At 41.7% G+C, this 14,087-nt stretch overlaps 1 protein-coding gene across 6 annotated transcripts in view; it reads left to right on the top strand.

Moving 5' to 3' along the window:
- The window catches only part of ST14 (ST14 transmembrane serine protease matriptase), a 69,505-nt gene that overhangs the window by 19,632 nt on the left and 35,786 nt on the right, over positions 1 to 14,087 (top strand). For 2 of the 6 annotated variants that reach the window (XM_064268857.1, XM_064268856.1), the window contains exon 2: positions 10,040 to 10,164. The exons of the other annotated variants lie outside the window; for them this stretch is intronic. The gene's annotated coding sequence lies outside the window, so the exon portion shown is untranslated. The remainder of the gene's footprint in view (positions 1 to 10,039; positions 10,165 to 14,087) is intronic. 6 annotated transcript variants of the gene reach the window in all.

Genomic DNA, 14,087 nt, shown 5'->3' with positions numbered 1-14,087 from the left:
CCAGAGGCTTTGGGACAGTGTCTCATAGTCCAGATGCCCTTTGGGTCCTGGCTGCTTTAGCAAGGTTGCCTCCACTTTTATTGTCTTATTGTTTTGAGGCTCTGCATTAAATACCAGTTGCTGTCTAGTTGAGTCCATCTCATGGCGGTCTCATGTGTGTTGAGTTGAACTGGGCTCCACAGGGCTTTCAGTGGCTGATTTTTGGGAAGTAGATCACTAGAATTTTCTTTTGAGGTACCTTTGGGTGGACTTCAACATGCAACCTTTTGATTAGCTGTTGAGTGAGTTAACCCTTTGCCCCACCCAGGAACTCCTGTGTTAACTAAGGTTTGCATTTGAAATAGGATTTTCATTGCTTTAAGAAATGCTTTTGGAAACTTACAGATTTGTAAACTGAGTCCCAGAGAGTCGGCTTGCTCAGGCAAACAGCCAGGCTTTGCTGGATAAATCTCCAGGCGGTGAGAGGTGGGGAGGCCCCTGGAAGGGTTTTCTTTTCTCCCTCCTTGGGACCTGGCACATCTGGCTCACGGCCAGCCCCTGACATCCTCAGTGGACAGGGGCTTGATTGGGCTGACTGCCTCTGGGCAGGGCAGACAGCTGCTGAGCCTGGCCAGTCCACGCCTGCCTGCATCTTTGAGGCCCACACGGTGAGAGTTTGCTATCAAGTTTTGTTTGCTTTTTAACGTTTGAACTTGAGCTCCAGATGCCTAATTAGGGCAGAGGGAGGGAGGTGCCTGCCTTGCTGTGGGCAGAAGGATGGGGGGGGCGCAGGTGGGAAATAAAAATCGAGGGGGATGGTAGGTAGGCCCCCACCTGTCATTACCACCCCAGAAATAAGCAGCTTTTCTGTATAGAAGAATCAGCTGATTATTTTTTACGGTGCCTCTGGCTGGGAGGGATTATTAATCTGCTTTTAAGAGGGAGAAACTGAGGTACAGTAAGACATATTTGCCCCAGATGACTCAGGGTTCTCAGCCCTGCCCCTTATGTAGGTCACCCTCATCCCACCCCCTCAAAAGGGGGAAAGAAGTGACTTGGTATCATATCTCTTTGTCCCCCTTGCTGACGTCTTGTTGCGAGTGTATCTGCCCCCTGGTGCCTGGCTGTGTGTGGGCAGGGCCCCTGGCAGTGCTAGACTTGGAGAGGGTGCCAGGAGTAAAACCTGCAGGAGCTGCGATACTCGAGGGCGGGGAGCCACTTGGTTTCTGTGTGTTGGCAACATACCCAACGTTGGCTGAGTCAGGCCCCTGGGGGTGTTCCTTTATGCTCTGACCTACTGTGTGGAGACTTTTTGACTTATTTTCTTGGGTATGAAGGAAATAACCCTGGCTTTTTTTTTTTTTTTATATATATATTTTTGGGGGGGATAGCTTTTTTCCCCTAGGCGGCCTGGGGTTATAGATCTGTAGATAATTCTGGATCCTCACCTGTGCCCAGCAACTCTTGGTACAGCTGCTGAGGAGCAATGACGGGGTCAAAGGGCAAGGGTGAGCAAGCTGGGCTGCACAGGCAGAGGTGTGGAGAAGGCCCCTACTATCCAGCTGACCCAGGCCAGAAGCGGGAGAAGGAGTGTGTGTTTCTGAGTAATCTCTGATGATAGCCTCAGGGATCTGGCAGGGTCGCACAGCGAGGAGACAAAGTCCAACCCCATACAGCAGGACCTTGAAGCCCAGGTGTTGTTTAAAATAGACTGAAACTCTACTGTGACCAGCTGGCGCCGTGACACATGGTGGGAAGTGGGTCAACCCAGCTGGCATTTCAGATTTGTAAGAATAGCCTGGGGCACTTGTTAAACTTCAAGATTCCAGGGCTCTGTTCCTGCCCTGGAGTCCCTGGGTGATGCAGACAGTTAATGCACTGGGCTGCACGTTGGAGGTTTGAGTCCACCCAGAGGTGCCTCAGAAGAAAGGCCCGGTGATCTACTTTGAAAAATCAGCCATTGAAAGCCCCATTGAGCACAGCTCTGTTCTGACACACAGGGTCGTCATGAGTCGGAGTCATTCCGTGGGAGCTGCTAACTGGCCTCTGACCTACGAAATCAGGATCTCTAGGGATCAGGGCTTAACAGGCACCATGTTTGTTTTACTCTTCGTTTTTGTGGCCAGATAAGTTTGTGAAGCACTGGTGTGGTGAGGCAGTCAGTGAGGGACTGCAGCTCCAACGTGGGTTTCTGAGAATCTGGCTTCCTGCTAGATGATTTGCCTGCAAATTTGTGAGTGAGCGAGAAGGATCCCGTTGTGGGCTTTCTTTCCCCTCTCATTGCGCCTTTGGTCATCCCTTGATGAGCACATAAAGGCTCCTGTCTGCCAGGCCCTGTGCTAGGCTCAGGGCTGCACAGCACCTACGGACAAAGCCCCTGCCCCCAGGGGCCATCAGTGAGAACCTGTGAACGGTCATTTAGTTGTAGAGAGCCTGTCTAAGCAGGGGACCCCCCTTGCTGGAGACAGGTTCCTTTTTATTTATTGTTGTCAGCTGCTGCCTATTTGGCCCCCAGCTCATGACGACCCCACATACAATAGGATCCATAAAGTTTTCATTGGCTGATTTTCAGAAGTAGCTCACCAGGTCCTTCTTCCTAGTCTGTCTTAGTCTGGGATCTCTCCTGAAACCTGTTCAGCATCGTAGAAACATGCAAGCCCCCACTGACAGGTGGTGGCCTGCATATGGGGTACATAGGCTGGGAACTGAATCCAGGTCTCCCGCATGGAAGGTGAGAATTCTACCACTGAAGCACCACGGTCCACAATTTTGTAATTGTTGTTGTTTTGTGCTGTTGAGTCAATTCCAACTCATAGCAACACTATGTGACATAGTAGAACTGCCCCATAGCGTTTCCTGGGCTGTAATCTTTACAGATCGCCAAGTCTTTTCTCCTGCAGAGCCACTGGTGGGTTCAAACCGCTAACTTTTTGATAAGCAGCAGAGCACTTAAACATTGCACTACCAGGGCTCCTTCCTTTTATAATTAGCAACTTGTAAAAGAGGCCTTTCTCCAGTTTCACCTCTGGTGCCTCAGTATTACACACGTCTGCTGTGTTCAGCCTTGCTCGGGATGACAGATACAGTGTTGGTTCTGGGACGTCATTTCTTGTTCTTTGTTTGAGGTGGCCGAGAGTGGTGTGTTTTGTAACCCTGTCCAGGATCTAACTGAGCTGGCAGGTAGGGAGGGGTCATGATACTTACTGCTGTCTCGACCCTCAGAAAAGAAGGCATCTTTATGATACCACAGAGCACCTTTCACCTTCTAGTGGCTTTAAAACTGTCGCAGATACTCAGACTGCACTTTCTCTTCTTGCTTGAACAGTTTTGGCAGGCCCCAGGGTTTGTGGTTCTGATGAATCGGATGACGGGATGACATCATGGAATTGAAATCCATTCTGTCTGGTGGGTGGGTTACTGAGTCACTGGAAGTGTGAGTAAAGACTCTGCCACAAAACAGTGGCACCTGAACCCAGCCACCCTGTGTCCCCAGCCAGTGATATCACCTCTGTCCTTTGGCCTTCATCTTGAGCAGTAGTCATGTGGTGGCCTTTCATGAGTCCCTCCCAGTGACCTCTTGAGGCTTTCAGGTCCACCCACTCTGCCTTCCCAGCAGATCACACCCAACCTTAGACAAATGAGAAACAATCTTAAGGAAAAGTCTTGACATGAAGAGTTATTTTCCGCCATCTGCTTTGATTGAAATCTTGCGTGGATTTGTGGGTAGTTAGTAGGATTTTTGCTGTTTATAAATGTAGAGGCATTTAAGAAACCACTTACTTTGGTCAAATGGGGACCACAATTTGAACTGCTGGTGTCAAGTTCCTGCTGTGGATTGGCTGGCCCTCTAAGCTGGTGGGAAAAGGAGCCCTGGAGATTTGAATCTGGTGACAGGTCTGTTAGCGTGTGCTTGGGGACAGGAGCCCTCGAGGCGCAGTTGTTAAGTGTTTGCCTGCTAACTAAAAGGTCGGCAGTTCGAATCCACCAGCCACTCCTTGGAAATCCTATGCGGCAGTTCCACTCTGTCCCGTAGGGCCACTATGAGTTGGAATCAGCTTGATGGCAACAGGTTTGTTTGTTTGTTTTTGGTGGGGGAGTACGGGGAACAGGAAAAGGGTCCCCTCCAGTGGAAGTTTGCTTGGTTGACCTGGACACAGTGTTTGTTTGCCCAGCGTTTCGTGTTCTTCCCCAGGGAGTTTCTTCCTTAACGGGAATAGGACAGCTACGAGGGTCTTTTCTAGAGGGCTGCTTGACAATAAATATCATCAAATAAAATATACCTTTTTTTTTTACCTTCTGTAAATTAGAATTTTTTGGACAACCACTGACCTTGGGGGTTTATGTATCATTTGTGTTATTACTTTAACCTGTTGCTGTTGAGTCGATTCAGACTCATAGTGACCCCATGTGTTATGGAGTAGAACTGCTCCATAGGATATTCTCGGTTGTAATCTTTATGAAAGCAGATTGCCAAGCCTTTCTTCTGCAGCACCGCTGGGTGGGTTTGAACCAGCAACTTTTAGGTTAGTTGTTGTTGTTAGGTGCTGTTGAGTCGGTTCTGACTCATAGCAACCCTATGCACAACAGAATTAAACACTGCCCAGTCCTGCACCGTGCTCACAGTTGTTGCTATGCTTGAGCCCATTGTTGCAACCACTGTGTCAATCCATCTTGTTGAGGGTCTTTCTCTTTTTCAATGACCCTCTACTTTACCTAGCATGATGTCCTTCTCCAGGGGCTGATCCCTCCTAATTTTTTTTTTTTTTTAAAAAAAAAAAAACATGTCCAAAATATGTGAGACGCTAGATTCACCATCCTTGCTTCCAAAGAGCATTCTGGTTGTACTTCTTCCAAGAGAGATTTGTTTGTTCTTTTGGCAGTCCATGATATATTCAATATTCTTCGCCAACACCACAATTCAAATGTGTCAATTCTTTTTCAGTCTTCCTTATTCCTTGTCCAGCTTCCGCACACATATAAGGCAATTGAAAACACCATGGCTTGGGTCAGGTGCACCTCAGTCCTTAGGGTGACATCTTTGCTTTTCAACACTTCAAAGAGATCTCTTGCAGCCAATTTGCCCAGTGCAATGCGTCTTTTGATTTCTTGACTGCTGCTTCCGTAGGTGTTGATTGTGGATCCAAGTAAAATGAAATCCTTGGCCACCTCAATCTCTTCACTATTTATCACAATGTTGCTTATTGGTCCAGTTGGGAGGATTTTTGTCTTCTTTATGTTGAGGTGTAATCCATACTGAAGGCTGTGGTCTTTGATCTTCATCAGTAAGTGCTTCAAGTCCTCTTCACTTTCAGCAAGCAAAGTTGTGTCATCTATGTAACGCAGGTTGTTAATGAGTCTTCCTTCAATCCTGATGCCCTGTTCTTCTTCATATAGTCTAGCTTCTCAGATTATTTGGTCAGCATACAGACTGAATAGGTATAGTGAAAGGATACAACCCCGACGCACACCTTTCTTGACTTTAAACCATGCAGTATCCCCTTGTTCTGTTCAAACAACTGCCTCTTGATCCATCTACAGATTCCTCATGAGCACAATTAAATGTTCTGAAATTCCCATTCTTTGCAATGTTATCCATAATTTGTTATGATCCACACAGCTGAATGCCTTAAAATAGTCAATAAAACACAGGTAAACATCTTTCTGGTATTCTGTGCTTTCAGCCAGGATCCATCTGACATTTAGCAATGATATCCCTGGTTCCATGGTTAGTAGTCCAGTGCAAACCATTTGTGTCATCCAGGGACCAGATTACCAGATTCTTATTACTATCGTGCTTAAAACAAAAGAACATATGATATACCAAGACTTACAATTTCTCCCCTCCTGGATTTCTGGACCTTACCCCCTTCCCCTCCAGGAAGTTGAATGGAAATGAACTAATCTTGACCCTGCAACCTTCTGTCAGTCCTGCATCTTTACTCTCAGTGTACCCCAAGCCCTTTATTCCCATCGAGCCACCAGGGAGTCATTCTTTTCATCTGAGATGGCCAAGAACTGCTGTGTTTCCGGGATCTTGGGGTGGATCTAACTGGAGCCAGCAGGAAGAGGCCGCAGTTGCTGTTTGGCCTCTATCTCTGCCTTTGATGAGCAAGCACCTGGCTCCACAGCACAGTGTTTTGTATGTGCACCTGCAAATATTTACCTTTAAGAAAGAGAGAATAAAGGGGCAGAAGTAGGCCCAGGCGTATTTCTCAGTGGCTTGTGGTTTCGTAGAGCTGTTGTTATGTATACACTTGAACTAGCGTGGATGGAAGCTCCCTACACTGCCCCTGCTACTACTGTCTCCCCGTCTGCACATGGTTGCTTGCTCTGGAGGCCAACCATGTGGTTGACTGGAGTCACACTGGGCTAGGAGATGGGAGATCTTGGCCTCTGTCCCAGCTTTGCTGCTTTGCTGACTTAACTAACTTTGGGACCTTGGACAGTCACTCCCTCTCTCAACCTCAGTTTCTGGATCAATAAACTGAAGGAGTTAGGCAAGGTGATCTTTAATATCCCTCAGCATGAAGCCAGGGACTAGGGTGATAAAAGGAAACAGGTGGTTACTGATTAAACTGAATTGCTGGACTGAGTGGGGCTGCAGAATCCACACTGCAGTGAAGGCCAGACCTGTCATTGAGCTGGTCCATGGCACAGCCTGGGGACAGCCACTGTCTGCTGCCTACCACCTTTCCCTTTGGCATGAACCTCTGGGACTTGGGAATACAGTATATTCTACTCCCCGTGCCCCCCTCCACCCCATTTCCCTGAGTACTTGGCTCCTGAGTTCTGGAAGCAGACTACACTAGGAAGTAGAAAACCTGGGTTCAGATCCTAGATTTTCCACCGACTGGTTGTGTGATCTTGGAGAAGTCAACATTTCTCCCTGCCTTTCCTATTAAATGGGGGTAATAGTACACGTCTTGAATGATCAGTATTGTTGTGGAAATCAGGTAAGAAAATAGTTGTGAAATTACTCTGTAAATTAAAAATAAACACAATAAATTATTTTGCCACTTTTCTTCCAATACACATACACATAGCCTGTTTAGAGTCCAGCTGAAACCTTTCTGTTTTCTCATTCTTAAATACGATCACACTATCAAGGACCATCGGACATTTAAAGAAAACCTACGGCTTGAAAGAGAAAGTCAAAGTACTGAAGATAACTTAAAAACAAAAAAACAAATTGAAAACTAGTTGGTATCCTAAGAAAAAGTCAGGAAGAGATTGCATTCATCCCAAAAGCATGGCCCCTGGACACTAAGTACTAAACTCACTCACTCACAGTACTTAATTCAGTACTAAAGTCGCTCCTGGGGTTCACCGTTCAGCCAAAGATTAGACAGGCCCAGAAAACAAACAATGATACATATAGCTCAACCACATATATGAGACTAAATGGGCACACCAGCCCAGGGGCAAGGACAAGAAGGTAGGAGGGGACAGGAAAGCTGGACGAATGGAAATGGGGAATCCAAGGTTAAGAAGGCAAGAGTGTTGACACGTCGTCGGATTGGCAACCAATGTCACAGAACAGCATGTATATTAATTGTTTAATGAGAAATTAATTTGCTCTGTAAACCTTCATTTAAAGCACAAAAAGGTAAATAAAAATAAATAAAAAGTTTGGACTTTTCCCAAGGGAAAAAATAAATAAATAAATGATATAGATTCATGGGGGGAGAGAAGAGATTGCATTCATAAAGCAAGAAAAGGCTACTCAGAAAAGTAACCATCAAAGAATAAAACACCACTTTCAGAAATGAAATATATGATTGTTGAAACAATCATTGGTTTTGTAATAAGCCTTGAAATCAGGAAAAGTTAAGTCTCCAACTTTGTTCTTTTTCATACTATTCTAGACTCTTTGTATTTCCATATGAATTTTAGAATTACACTGTCAGTTTCTACAAAGAAGCCTGCTGAGATTTTGGTTGGGATTTTGTATTGAATCTAGACATAAATTTGAGGATAATAGACATTATCATGGATTAAATTGTGTCCCCCGCCCCCCCGCCCCCAACTGTGTGTATCAATTTGGCTAGGCCACGATTCCCAGCATTGTGTGATTGTCCACCATTTTGTCATTAGATGTGATTTTCCTATGTGTTGTAAATCCTATCCCTATGATGTTAATGAGATGGGATTAGTGGTGGTTAGGTTAATGAAGGAAGGACTCCACCTACAAGAGCCAGGAGAATAGCATGTCCTTCCGACCCAGGGTCCCTGTGCTGAGAAGCTCCTAAGTCCAGGGAAGGATTGATGACAAGGACCTTCCCCCAGAGCCAACAGAGAGAGAAAGCCTTCCCCTGGAGCTTGTGTCCTGAATTTGGACTTCTTGCCTACTAGACTGTGAGAGAATAAATTTCTGTTCATTAAAGCCACCCACTTGTGATATTTCTGTTATAGCTGCACTAGATAACTAAGACAAACATCTTAACAATTTTGAGTCTTTCAATCCATGGACATGGTCTATTGCTCCATTTATTTAGGTCTTCTTTAATTTATCTCAGCATGTTTTGTATTTTTCAACGATATTGCTCATTTTTTGCCATATCCCTAAGTAGTAGGTATTGATGTTATTGTGAATGATACTCTCAAAATGTCAATTTCCACTTGTTCATTGCTAGTATGTAGAAATACAATTGATTTTTGTATATTAATCTTTTATCCTGCAGCCATGCTAAACTTATTATTTCAATAGGTTTTTTTTGACTTATTATAAATCTACATTAATCAAGACAGTATGTTATTGGCATAAAAAAAGACAAATAGATCAATGGAACAGAATAGAGTATAAAAATAGACCCACAGGTATATGGACAACTGATTTTTGACAAAGGTACAAAGGCAGTTTAGTGGAGAAAGGATAATGTTTCCAACAAATGGTGCTGCAACATTAGATATCCATATGCAAAACAAAAACAAAAACAAACTTTGATCCACACCTTGTACCATATTAAAAAGTTAACTCAAAATGGATTATAGGCCTAACTGTAAAACATAAAACTATGGACCTTCTAGAAGAAAACATAGGAGGAAATACTTCTTGTCTTAGGTTAGGCAAAGATTTCTTAGGTACAACACCAAAAGCATGATCCATAAAAGAAAAATATGACAAATTAGATTTCATCCAAATTAAAAACTTCTGTTCTTCCAAAGACACAGTTAAGAGGATGAAAATACAAGCCACAGACTAGGAGAAAATCTTTGCAAAGCATAAAAGAGTTTATGCAATATATATAAAGAACTCTTAAAACTCAATAAGAACAAAATGAACAATTAAAAGAATGGGCAAAAGATTTGAAAAGATCTTTCACCAAAGAAGATAAACAAATGGCAATTAAACACATGAAAAGATGTTCAACATCATTAGTCATTAGGGAAAAGCAAGTTAAAATCACATGAGATACTACTACTTCTCCGTTAGAATTGCTAAAACTAAAAACTTACCACACGAAGGGGCGAGGATACAGAGCAACTATTAAAAAAAAAAACAAAAACAGTGCTATCAAGTCGTTTCCGACTCACAGCGACCCTGTGCAATGCCCCATAGGGTTTCCGAGGAGTGCCTGGCGGACTTGAACTGCCGACCATTTGGCTAGCAGCCATAGCACTTAGCCGCTACGCCACCAGGGTCTACGGTTCTTATTAATTGCTGGTGGGAAAGTAAAATGGTACAACCACTTTTGAAAACAATTTGACAGTGTCTTAAAAAGTTAACCATATTTCTTTGCTTAAGCTGCTTCCTACAATTCCTATTAATATGCGTAACTTTTACTGTAACTGTTTAACGTATACCCGATCAAAGTGTGATTATTAGGATACTTATTGTATTTATGGTAACTAATTAGAATGCTCTGTTAGTTCCTGTTTTCTGTGTACAAATACTTGTCAATTTCTCTGGTTCTTCAGCACACTAACTTCCCTTGTGGGTGTTTCCTGTCTGCCCCATTATAATCAAACCTTCTCCTTAAATAAAACTCTCGTTTTTAAACTTAAAAAAAAAAAAAGGTAACCATATACTTACCATTCAACCTTGCTATTCCACTCCTAGATATTTACCCAAAAGACATGAAAGGATATGCCCATACAAAGACTCACTCAGGAATGTTCATCGCAGCTTTATTTGCCATAGCTAAAATCTGAAAACAACCCATATGTCCATCAGCAGATGAACAGGTAAACAAATTGTTGTACAATCATATATGAACATACCCTGTTGCTGTCAAGTCGGTTCTGACTCATAGTGACTCTATATGGACATGAACATACTACTCATAAATGGAAAGGAATGAACTATTGATACATGCAATAAAGTGGATGAATCTCAAAATCATTGTGCTGAGTAAAAGAAGTCAAACAGAAAAAAGTACATACTGATGATTCCATTTATATAAAGTTTTAGAAAAAGCAAACTAATTTTTAGGTACAGAAAGCAGATCAGTTGTTGCCTCTAGGGTCAGGAAGGGACAAAAAAAAAGAAAAGGATTGCGAAAAGTCAGAAGAAAATTTTTTAAGATGATGGGTATGTTCATTATCTTGATTGTAGTGATGGTTTCATGGGTTTATACATATACCAAAACTTACCAAATTTTGTACACTTCAAATTATCAAACAGTATACTTTAAATATGTACCATTTATTTTGTCAGTTATACATCAGTAAAACCATTTTCAAAATTCAATAGAAGGTTTGCAAGAGCAAGTAAAAAAAAAAAAAAAATTCCCAGAGTAGAACCAAAAGACAAAAAATGTAAGATTGAGAGAGAGACAGAAGAAAGACAGTACTGTAGAGGAGCTAGTCTTTATCCTTGGCATCCTGAAATTTTGTCATGATGTATTTAGTTATGTGTGCTTCTTTTTCATTTCTCTTTCTCACCATTGGGGGACCTTTGAATTTGAAGATAATATGCCTCTCTTCAGCTCCTGGAAATATTCTTTCATTATTTCTTTGATAACATTCCCTCTCTGCCAGGCTCAGAAAAGTATTATGGAAGATAGAGATGAATCAGGGAAGGGCATTGTTAGAAGTTTCCAGATTCCCACCACCATCCCAAGCAAAAAGACCACAACCTTCCAGTCTCACATAGGAGATGAGAAGAATAGTCTGGAGAAATGAAAACAAAGAGTCTTGGGACACAAGGCCCAGAGGAGGGCTGGTGTGAGGGTGACAAGAGGGGGAATGAGTCAACAATCTATTCTGTCATGTGTTCCTAAATACTAGTGGTTGGGTTTAAGTTGCTCTGGGAAGGAAATTGGAAAATTATTCTCTGCAGGAATTAAACCACCCCATAGAAAAGCCTACATAGCCTAACATTTAGGAGTAAAAACAATCCGGTTAGCCACATAATTGTGCCCTACAGTGAAACCATTTGTGGCAAGTCATGTGCACCAAGCTGTCAAACAGCTTTTATGCCTAAATATGAATGAACAACCAAAGATCCTTAGGCATCTGAAAAAAGTCTTCAGTATGGAAGAGAAAGTCAAAAACAGAAAAGATACTCAATAGACACATAAAGATGAGAAGATTTTGCATCCATGAAGCAAATCCAAGATGCCATAAAAAAAGGAAAATTCAGAGAACAAGAAATAATTATTTGAAATTAAAATTTTGGTAGCAGAAATGAAAAAAACTCAATGAAACAAAAGGTTAAAAACAATAAGATGGACAGTAGCAGAGAAAGGATAAAGTTGCTGTTGAGCGTTGTCAAGTCAGTTCTGACTCATAGCTACCCCATGTACAACAGAATGAAATACTGCCTGGTCCTTTGCTATCCTCACAATTGTTATGCATGAGCCTATTGTTGCAGCCACTGTCTCAGTCCATCTCATTGAGTGTCTTCCAGATGGACTGACACAGTGGCTGCAACAATGGGCTCACGAAAAGTAGAGGATGAATATAATAGGGATTGCAGAAAGATAGAACATAAAATGAAGGGGAGAACATAACCTAAGAAATAATACAAGAAAATTTCTGAAGCTAAGAGATGTGAGTTTCCAGGTTGAAAAGACAGAGAGCCTAGTCTAATGAATTTTAAATACCCAAATTCAAGGCAACACTCAAAGCTCTCAGAGAAAGAAAAAAGTCATAAATAAAAGATAGGGATTTATAACATATTATATTTACCAAAAGCAAAATTAGAAGCTAAAAGACAATGGAGCCTTCACAGTTCTAAGTGAAAATTATTTTAAATTTATATAATTACATACACAGCCCAACCATCAACAAATATGAGTGCCGAATTAAGATATTTTTAGAAACATGCAAAGTTTGAAAAAATTTACCTTTCAAGAAGTTGCTGAAGTATATGTTCCACCATATTGAAGTAAGTCAAGAGAGATAAAGACATGTAATCCAGGAAATAGAAGTTATAACACAGGAAGGAGATGAAGGAAATTTCCAGGGTGATGATGAAGGAAGGCCCAGGTAACAATTATGTGGAAGGACAGAGAGGGCTGTAGGAGGGAGGCCCCCAGGAAGAAAATAATAGATAATCTGACAGATTTTATATGTGGAAGATTGAGAAGAGTATCACAGAGCTCTTAGATTGTACAGAAAGACTTGGGTGTATGTTAAAAAGAAACCTAAATAAATGAAAATACCTAATAGGAGAATAGGGGAAAGATATGGAAGGAAGGACGTTAAAATGCATATTATCATAATAGGAAGCCAGACCAACAAAACCCACTGCCATTGAGTCTATTCTGACTCATAGCGACCCTATAGGACACGGTAGAACTGCCCCATAGAGTTTCGAAGGAGCGCCTGGTGGACTTGAACTGCCGACCTTTTGGTTAGCAGCCATAGCACTTAACCACTATGCCGCCAGGGTTTCCAATAGGAACTCAGTTGACTATACTTAATATTTATCTATTGTCATTTCATAAAATTGAGACCGAACAATGTTTGTCTTTTTGTGATTGACTTATTTCATTCAGCATAATGTCCTCCAAGTTCATCCACATTACAAGGTGTTTGGGGAACTCTTTTCTTTATGGCTGAGTAGTATCCCATTGTATGTACCACATTTTGCGTATCTATTCATCTATTGATGGAAGCTTAGGTTGTTTCCATCTTTTTGCTGTTGTGAAATGTATGCAATGAACACAAGTGGCATATGTCTGTTCATGTCACTTCTATTAGATTCCTAGGGTATATACCTAGGAGTGGAATTGCTAGATCATATGGTAGTTATATTTTTAGTTTTTTTTTTTTTTTTCCTGAGGAACTGCCACACTGTTTTCCTCAAGGGTTGTACCATTTTGCATTCCAACCAGCAATGGATAAAGTTTCCAATTTCTCCACATCCTTACCACAATTTGTTATTTTTTGTTTTTTCTCAATCTTAGCCATCCTAGTGGGAGTGAAATGGTAATTTCATTGTGATTTTGATTTGCATTTCTCAGATAGCTAATGATGTTGAGCATCTTTTCATGTTGGTTGGCCATTGGAATACTCTGTTTGGGGAAGTGTCTGTTTGTGTCCTTTGCCCATTTTTAATTAAGTTATATCTTTTTGTTGTTCAGTTGTAGAATTTTTGTATATATTTTAGATATTAGGCCCCTATCAGTTATATGCCTAGTGACGCAGTGGTTAAGTGTTTTGCTGCTAACCAAAAGGTCGGCAGTTTGAATACACCAGCTGCTTTTTGGAAACCCTTTGGGGCAGTTCTGCTCTGTCCTATGGGGTTGCTATGAGTCAGAGTTGACTCGACAGCAACGGGTTTTATTGGTTATGTTGTTCCAGAAGATTTTTTCCCAGTTTATAGGTTGTCTTTTTACTCTTTTGATAGTGTCTTTTGATGAGCATAGTATTTAATTTTTATGAGGTCTCAGTTATATATTTTGTTTTCTACTGCTTGTTTGATAATCTATCACTGAAAAAAATGAAGTCCCATAGCTTTGCTCCTATATTTTCTTTCAAGAACTTTATGGTTTTAGACTTAACATTTAGGTCCTCAATCCATTTTGAATTTGTTTTGGTATATGGCGTGAAGCATGGATGTTGCTTCATTTTTCTGTTTGTGCAAATTCAGTTTTACCAACATAATTTGTTGAAGAGGCCGTTCCTTCCCCATTCAATGGAGATTTATTTCTGGATTT

The sequence above is a fragment of the Loxodonta africana genome, chromosome 15, assembly GCF_030014295.1.
Source record: "Loxodonta africana isolate mLoxAfr1 chromosome 15, mLoxAfr1.hap2, whole genome shotgun sequence".
Lineage (NCBI taxonomy): Eukaryota > Metazoa > Chordata > Mammalia > Proboscidea > Elephantidae > Loxodonta > Loxodonta africana.
The sequence above is the reverse complement of the archived record's forward strand: the minus strand, read 5'-3'. Positions and strand labels throughout refer to the sequence as shown.